Source organism: Nestor notabilis, unplaced genomic scaffold (genome assembly GCF_000696875.1).
Source record: "Nestor notabilis isolate BGI_N333 unplaced genomic scaffold, ASM69687v1 scaffold13331, whole genome shotgun sequence".
NCBI classification, from domain to species: Eukaryota; Metazoa; Chordata; class Aves; order Psittaciformes; family Psittacidae; genus Nestor; species Nestor notabilis.
The window spans coordinates 35,194-43,588 of record NW_009915231.1 but is presented as its reverse complement, the minus strand read 5'-3'; positions in this window follow the sequence as shown (position 1 = coordinate 43,588).

Here is an 8,395-nt window from a genome sequence, read left to right as displayed (position 1 = left end):
GTCGTGGTGTATGAGGAGTAGAACACCTTCGGCTGTTCTGTGAATACTTTCTTTCATAGAAAACATTGGCACAAGTAAAACTGGTTTTATTTATTGTGACATGGGAATGTCTAAAAGCACACAGAGCAACTGCAATATTCTGGTCTTAGATGAAGAATGATGTGTCACTTTTGTAAAGATTCAATTTTTCATAAAGTTGACTTTTCTTTTACTAAAGGAACTCCCTTGAATCCTGAGTTCTGGTCAGAGATTCCAGAAGCATTCCTGGCTCTGGAGCATTAATGCAGTTGTTTAAGCTGGTAACATTACTCAGAGGTATTTATTCAATGTTTTGTGCAGTGTATTCTGAATTTTGCTCTCCTGTTTTGCTACCAACCTTATGGTTTAAGGAATTAAGAGCCATTTAAATATCTACAGACTTGATTTGAACTGCACACTAGCAACAGGTTTGAAAAGAATCTGTTTCATGCACTAAAAGTTCTGGTGTCCAGCACCACTGTATAAAGAACCTCATCAGTCCAGGATGCGGTGGAACATGGTGGGGGAGGAACAGGACTTGTGTCTGTACTGTGCAAACTCCCTGGGAGGAAGTCTTGTGCATTTCAAAGGTAGTACAGCACCTCAGTGAGGCCTCCTGTGCACAGCTGCTTTACCCCTTTTCAGTGGGGTGCATTCAATCTTAGCATGTAAGTTTATATTGAACTGTGTACAGAGCTTCTAGAGGGCAGGCTGCTCTTTGTACAATATTTTAACTGCTGTCTGGAGGTTAGTGTTAATTGAATAATTTAATTGCTGGTAAATAAAGGCTTCAAAACTTCTTGCATCCTGTCTAAAGCGAGTGGTGTTTGACAGTGCTAATGCTTTCTGAGCAAGCCTACTCCAAAAGTTGCTGCAGTGAAGTTGCAGTGTGCTTCCCTGTGTGGGATGGTTGGCAACCAAGAGCATCCTCCTTGAACATGCAGGTTGCAGCTCTTGATTTGATGGTGGACTGCTGAACTGTTAATGAGGCAATGAGATGCTTTCTATTTTTAGGCTGTGCACTACTAGGATTACCAAGGTAGTGATGCAGAGACATGCGTGCATAGACAAGGGAAAGCCTTTTCTTCGGCAGCCTTTTGTGTGAGGGTGCAGTTCTCACATTGACCTGTATCTCTGAGGCTTATACATACACTGAAGAAGCTGAGCCACTGCAGGGAAATCCACACCAAGTTAACATTCAGGATATTGTGCCATGCTAGGAAAGTATAAAATGCATGAGAATGCTGTGCCAGTTGCTGGCTTTATTGGAGTATTTGCATAATGTATTACAGTGTAGACTCCATTCTTCCTGAAGTCCAAACAGCCTGTTTAAAAAAATAGCGTGGACTCGGTGCCCACAGGAGGGCAGGAGTCCCAGCCCCAGCCTTTGGAACAATGTCAGCAAGAGCTAACACATGCACCCTGGAGCCAAGAAAACCATATTGGTACAGTAGTTTCTTAGAGGTCATCTCTACCCTGCATTGTACTGACATAGGTGCTTTCCATTTACTGACCACTGATGAAGCTGTAGAGCTGGAAGCTGAAACAGGAAGGTGGACACAAAGACCCAAGCTTTCTTACCTGACAAGACATAAGCTTGCTCAGATGATTCCACTTGTGCTGTAGATTCCATTCTCTCAGAATGGCACAATAAATCAGCTGCAGATGGGCTTCAGGTTGTAGCACTTGAGCCTTGCATGTAATTGCTGCTCAATCTTTAACAGAACAGGTCTACAAAGGGAATGATTATTTTCTATGGAAACTGCTCTACATAAGGTGGAACCTCTGCATCCAGCATCAGCTCAATCTCCCAACACAGTGATACAACCTCAGTGGCTGAGGTAACTTCAGCTTTGCTGCAGGAAGGCACAGCCCACAGTGTGCCTTTAGGAGCAGGTGACCATGGTGGTTCTTCCCACCTTCATTTACATAATTTGCTGCATCAGCAGCACCTCCTACTAGTGTTAATTCGCCCTCTGAGGTTTGAGAGTCTTCACAAACAGTCTGCACGCTGGTTGACACATGCCTCACATAATAAAAAGAATCACTGTTACCCAGGACATGGGCAGCAAACTCTGCAGGCTCAGCAGGGGTATACACCAACAGTTTAGGTTCCTCAGGGGATGAAGCCCCATCAGATCCAGGGTGGGATTTACTTTCTGCAATGGAGCTGTCAATTGATGGGTGTTGAGTTCCTTGGAGCTATATTAAATATCACATTCTTCAAGGAACTGCTCTTCCTCTCTGTCAGCACACTTGTCCCTTTGCTTGGGCTCCCCAGAAAGCAAAGTATGTATGTATGTACTCTGACGTCTTCCAGTTCCCTCTGCAGTGGGAGGCATGGTCAGGGGTGCTAGCCAACCAGGGAACCACACTGTGAATTCAAACCCATTCCCTGAATTCACCTTTTTAAAGATAAACTCCACCAACGCACCCCTTGACAAGAGTAACTTTGTGCTTAGTCTTGGGTTACTTCACCCGATCCAACGCTGTAGCCTGTGAAAGCAGAACAGCTGAGTGACTGACACAACAGACTGCAAAGTACAGCACCTGAGAAGTGATGTTCTGTGGTGACCTCTGCCAGAAGCTCAGAGTACACAGCTGGGACTGTAACCTCTTCATCCATCGCAGTATGTGGAAAGAGATGATTCCTTAATACAGCTCCATTCATACTGCAGAACTTCATGCTTGCAATGGCAAAACCTGAAACAAACCTCAACAGCCCCAGGGACAGCATTTGCTTTCCAGCACACGTTTTCCAGCACACAAGATCAATTTATGTACCAATAAAACAAACCCCAGAAAAGTAGCTGCATAGTGCTCTATCTTCAAGGCTACCACCAGATGCATTTCTGAGAATCACTAAGGCAGGAAGACTGTAGGGGCAAGCTGTGATCAGGACTCTGCTGTGGGATAAAAATTTATCCACCAACAGTGCTACAGTCTTCATCAAAGTTGTAAAACCATCATCCACCTACCTGCTCTTGCACTGCTGGATGTCTGCATCTCTAGAAATCCCCAGGGGAATTCCAGCAGCACTGAAGATTTAAGACTCAAGTGTCACTGCTGCTCAAGTATCTAGACTATGTACGGTAACTTTCTTCAGTAAGTAACAAATCCACAAGAGGTCATTCAAAATTAACACAGTATTATATCACTTTCAATTTTAGTTCACTGGAAAGTATGTTAATGGTAAACTCACCATAAAATGCTTCTTCCATAAAAGAATCCTTAGGAAGTAATTTCTCATTAAGAAAACTTCCCACATGACAGCTCATCAGTCCTGGAAAGTGACAACACAGACCATAATATTAAAGATTTAGATACAGATATGCTATGGACTTACAAAATTAGTAAGAACAGCTTTCCTATATGCAGAATAATACATACTTCAAGAATATGTATGAGGACTAGAAAAATAAAGTCACTTCCGGAGTTGGGATAGTAATCTGAAGTCTAGATTTCTGTATGGAGAACATATGGAAGCAACAGGACTTCATAAAGACATTCAACATACCTGGGTGCAGAGGCAGTTACTTTCAGACCGTCCTCAATTAACACAATAAGAAGGTAACTTGTAAATTTGCTTCTCTCGAAGACTTTCAAAATTCTAGGCCTGCAGAGCTCTGCACAGCAAAAGCCTCAAAGATGTTTAAGTGCAGATGTCATAAACCACAGAAAAAGCTACAATCAGAGGTAACAGAAGCATGCATGAACTTACTTAAACAGGCTTCAGCCCCTGACACAAAAGTGTGTCTGTCAAACTTAAGAACAACTATCAGGAAAAAACACATCCGCTCCCAAACTGAAGAGCCAGTCAGCCTAAGACCAGTTTGCCCAGCTGAAGACAATCACCTTGTCCTACCATCCTTTGCCCACCTGCAGAAGTAATGGCTTCCAGATGACATTTAAAGTCTTAGAAATTGGGCAGAAGTTCAGCAAATCCAAGTCCCAAATAAGCCATATTTTTTCCACCAAAAAACAGGCTCAGGTCATTCATTAACTCTTCATTAGATAGTTCACAACAGGTTAATGTTTCACACTGCCTGGGGGCACATGGGGTGTGGGTTTGGTTTTTAACTTGGAATCCCTTTCAAAGCTTCAGATAAATAGGCAGAAGGACTCGCATTTTTTGCAAGCACCATCTTTGTGTTTCTACCTGCCAGAGACTTCAGTAGAATCCTAAGTGGGAGTTTGCATTCATATACAAAAATTTCCATGAAAACCACCTTGTTTTTCATACCAAAGGTACAAAATAGTGTTTTTATTTAAAGTGTCTTTATGTGTTTGACTGTGTCAGCACGAAGTCAGGGCCTTTGCTACAAGTGGGGAAGAAGTGTATGTCCTAGCAGTATAACTAATTAACCTTTTCAATACAGTAAACATATTGCTTTTAGTGAAAAACTAGGAGGCATTTGTTATGTAAATGGTTTTGCTCTGTGAAGCCTGACAATCTCTCTCTCCCTCTTCCCCTCTCAAATACTCAATTCAAACAAGCTTTTTCTTTTCCTCTTAGCCTCTTCACCTGGGAGCCCTTCTGGGCATTTCCTACACATAAGCACAGCTTCCCAAAAAATGACTGAAAATGATCAAAGACCAGTTGGTCCTTCTGAGCTTAACAGATTACTTGATGGGGAAAAGTCACATTAAAGATAAACAGCATTCTGGAAAAAGCAGCAAAGAAGAAGTTAGGGTCTAACAAACAGTAAGACAACTGTACGTGAACTTCCTGTGGCTAAAACACACTGGTGGGTAGAACACAGAAGATAAACAGGTCATGAAAATCTTGGGTGACCAAGCAAAGGTTCTGAGCAGCAGCAGGGAGGCAAGATGCAGCTCTAATACGCACCTACCCTGGGTCCAGTTTGGGGGCCCAAATATACATTAAAAAAAGAAGTGGTCAAAACTAGAAATAATTTAGTATTTAACTCTGGAAAGCCTGTCTCAAGCTGAATTTCTTACTGTCTCAAGAGAAACAGTGGTTTTGGTAGCTTTAATACTACTTCACTTGTTTGGGATTGCAGAGTTTTTCTTGAAAGCAATTGCTGCCACTGTTATTTATTTGTAATGATGACTGGAAAGGGAACTGGAGTCTAGTTTATGGGCTCCCCTGCTTTGACTCCACTGGTCAGTTCAACTGGACCCTCCTAACACTACATATAGCCCTATGCTAGCCTAGCACTTGCTCCCATTCAAACTTCAAACAGTTACAGCAATTTTTAAACACAAGTAGCATCAGTTGTTGGAAAGACAATCACATTGCTCTAAACTGAAAAGTAATTCAATACAACATTTGGGGTATTTTATTTAAGAACAAAGCGTAAGTGGACTATGAAACAAGCATTCAAAGTCAGAAGAAATTGAAGTGCTCGCTTTAGAGCAAATCAGAAACATTTTTCAAAGGTGTAGGAATACAACAAATACAATTGTGTGTGGTTCTTTTTCTTTAATGAAGAACAAGTAAAGCTGATGTCTTAAAAACACATCTTAAATCTTGTTCGCTCTATAGCTGATCTCAACATGACACATGTAACTCACTTTCTAAAGCAGGAGACTATAATTATACTGGAAGAACAAATGCTGAGGTAATTGCTGACTAGAAATCTTTGTTACAGAGTCACTTGACATCGCAGTTTTCCCAGTGCTTGGTATCATTTTGTTCAGGAGGCCACCAATTAAGAGACAAATTTGAGGAGCAAGGGAACAAAAAACTCATGTCCACGTTTCTTTTTTTTTAACCCAGAAATATAAAAGTGCAAGTTCTGTAAATCAACAACATTTACAGTACATCACAATAAATATGCCACCTTGTGATATCTAAAAACTCTAGTTATTTGAAATGAGTCATATTGAGATAAAAACTGCATCGACAGCAACAAAAATACCCGACCCAGTAAAGATAAGTTTTAATGTATTAACTAGCAAGATGCATATTCCATTATTGCTATTAGACCATGCCTCCGAGTTCCAAAGTATAAAAACTTAGCAGTTTACAGAAAATACCGTTGAAATTTCTCTCATCACAGGCACAATCTAACATAAAAAATAAATTTTGACATTTACAGTGTAGGAGATTCTCCTACGAGGGGAGGAAAAAAAATAATACAGAAACAGATAGTTCTAGTTCAGTGATGATTCGCTAAATCCACAGAAAAGCTGCAATTTGCACAGAGTTAAACTGTTATATGAATATATAGTGTCTCTCCATACCCACTCCTGGCCTGGTGAGAACAAAAGGCCTTTTAGTACATTTACTACAACTTGCTAGCTACCTCTGAGTATGCAGACCTTAGATATCCCAACACAAATCACATGCAGGTGCTTTGTGTCCTGAACAGCCTAGTCTCACATTATACTTAAGCAGTGCATTTAAAAGGAATTTTGTCACTAGCTGTATCCTTTCTAACTGTGTCTCTGATTGCAAAACAGTAAAAGTCAGATAGGACAAAATAAGATTTCAAGTACATTAAAGCCCATTTTTAAAATCATTACTGAATTCTAAGTAGTCACTATATATACACAATGTATTGTTTTCTAGTCAGTACTTACTTGGATTGACCAAATAAGGTTGAACACTCATTCATGACTCAGTATTACTGTCAAAGTTGAATAAAAAAAACCAAAACAAACAGTGCACTACCTGTAACACATCTGGATTATAGAAAAATAAAACTGCTTTTGTAAGAGTTAAGAGTCTCTCCTCTCCTTCAGGAACTGCAACAGAAGCATTTACCGCTCTAGGAATGCCTTTCATAGCAGGAACTGAATATTTCTAGAGAAAAATAGAAGTGTCTCAACCATTTCATCTGGCCCACCAAATAGGGTATTACTTTTTTCCTCCATATCAGTCTTGCTTTGGATGCAACCTCAAAAGCAAATCAATGAAGGTTAGGTGTGGGCAAGGTCTAAAACTTTGGCAACGTATTTTACAAACAGGTAAGGGAAAAAGAAAAAAAGTTTAAGCTAAGGAATTGTTTAAGGCAACCTGACCAAAGTAAATATAAGGCTTTTGGATAACTACTTCCAAGAATACCCAGTTTTCTTAGCTTTGCAAACTAACACAATTCTACTAACTTTCTGGTCAGATTTCCATTCATAAGCTTCTTTAAAAAAATATTTACCTTCCTAGAATATAATATTAACTGAATATAAAACATAAGGAGATGCTACATATTACGGACAAAGGCAAAAAGAAAAAAGCTACAAACGGGCACGCAGATGGCCAAGAATTAAAAATTATATGGTCATGATAAAAGATCCAAGCTCTCTGAGGTATTTCAGTATCTTAACGCCACAGGTTTGGAACGCCACAGGTCTACCATACAGAGACCTAGTACTTTCTCGTGAGACCTCATTTGGAGTATTGTGCACAGTTCTGGTGTCCTCAACTTAAGAAGGACATGGAGCTGCTGGAGCACGTCCAGAGGAGGGCCACGAGGATGATAAGAGGGCTGGAGCACCTCCTGTATGAAGACAGGCTGAGGAAGTTGGGGCTGTTCAGCCTGGAGAAGAGAAGGCTGCGTGGGGACCTCATAGCAGCCTTCCAGTATCTGAAGGGGGCCTACAAGGATGCTGGGGAGGGACTCTTCATTAGGGACTGCAGGGACAGGACAAGGGGCAACGGGTTCAAGCTTTTACAGGGGAAGTTTGGATTAGATATAAGAAGTTCTTTACAGTGAGGGTGGTGAGGCACTGGAATGGGCTGCCCAAGGAAGTTGTGAATGCTCCCTGGAGGGGTTCAAGGCCAGGTTGGACAGAGCCTTGGGTGACATAGTTTAGTGCGAGGTGTCCCTGCTCATGGCAGGGGGGTTGGAACTAGATGATCTTAAGGTCCTTTCCAACCCAAACCATTCTATGATATCATGGTATTGGTGTAATTATCAAAGTAAATTTTTGGGTTTGTGTTTTGTTTGGGGTTTTTTTATACCTTTAAGAGATCACTGCTATAAAGATTCAGCAGCTTGAATGAAAAATATGTAAAACTACTCTGTCCCATATATTTAATGTAATATTCAAAATATTAAGAGCAGAAATAAGAACAGCCCATCCCATAATTGCATGTCAAACAATTTAAGTATTTGGCTAGAATGTACCAGAAGCAGAGATCCTAAATATTGGCATTATTTGTATCACAATTCTGAGCTGGATTGGGAGGGAGAAATGAAGAATGGAAGGAGACGTGAAGTTTAAAATTCACGGATTAGTCACTGACGTAAGCCACTAAAATTTAGTAAGATCTGCTTTTTGTGGCTCAGCAGCTTTTGTCTTTCTGTATACTGGCTAACACTTGAGGGGAAAAAAAAAAAAAGTGTTCTGACCATTCCCAACTTCAACATTTATACCGATTACTTTTATTGTATTATTTTAATTAAACCAG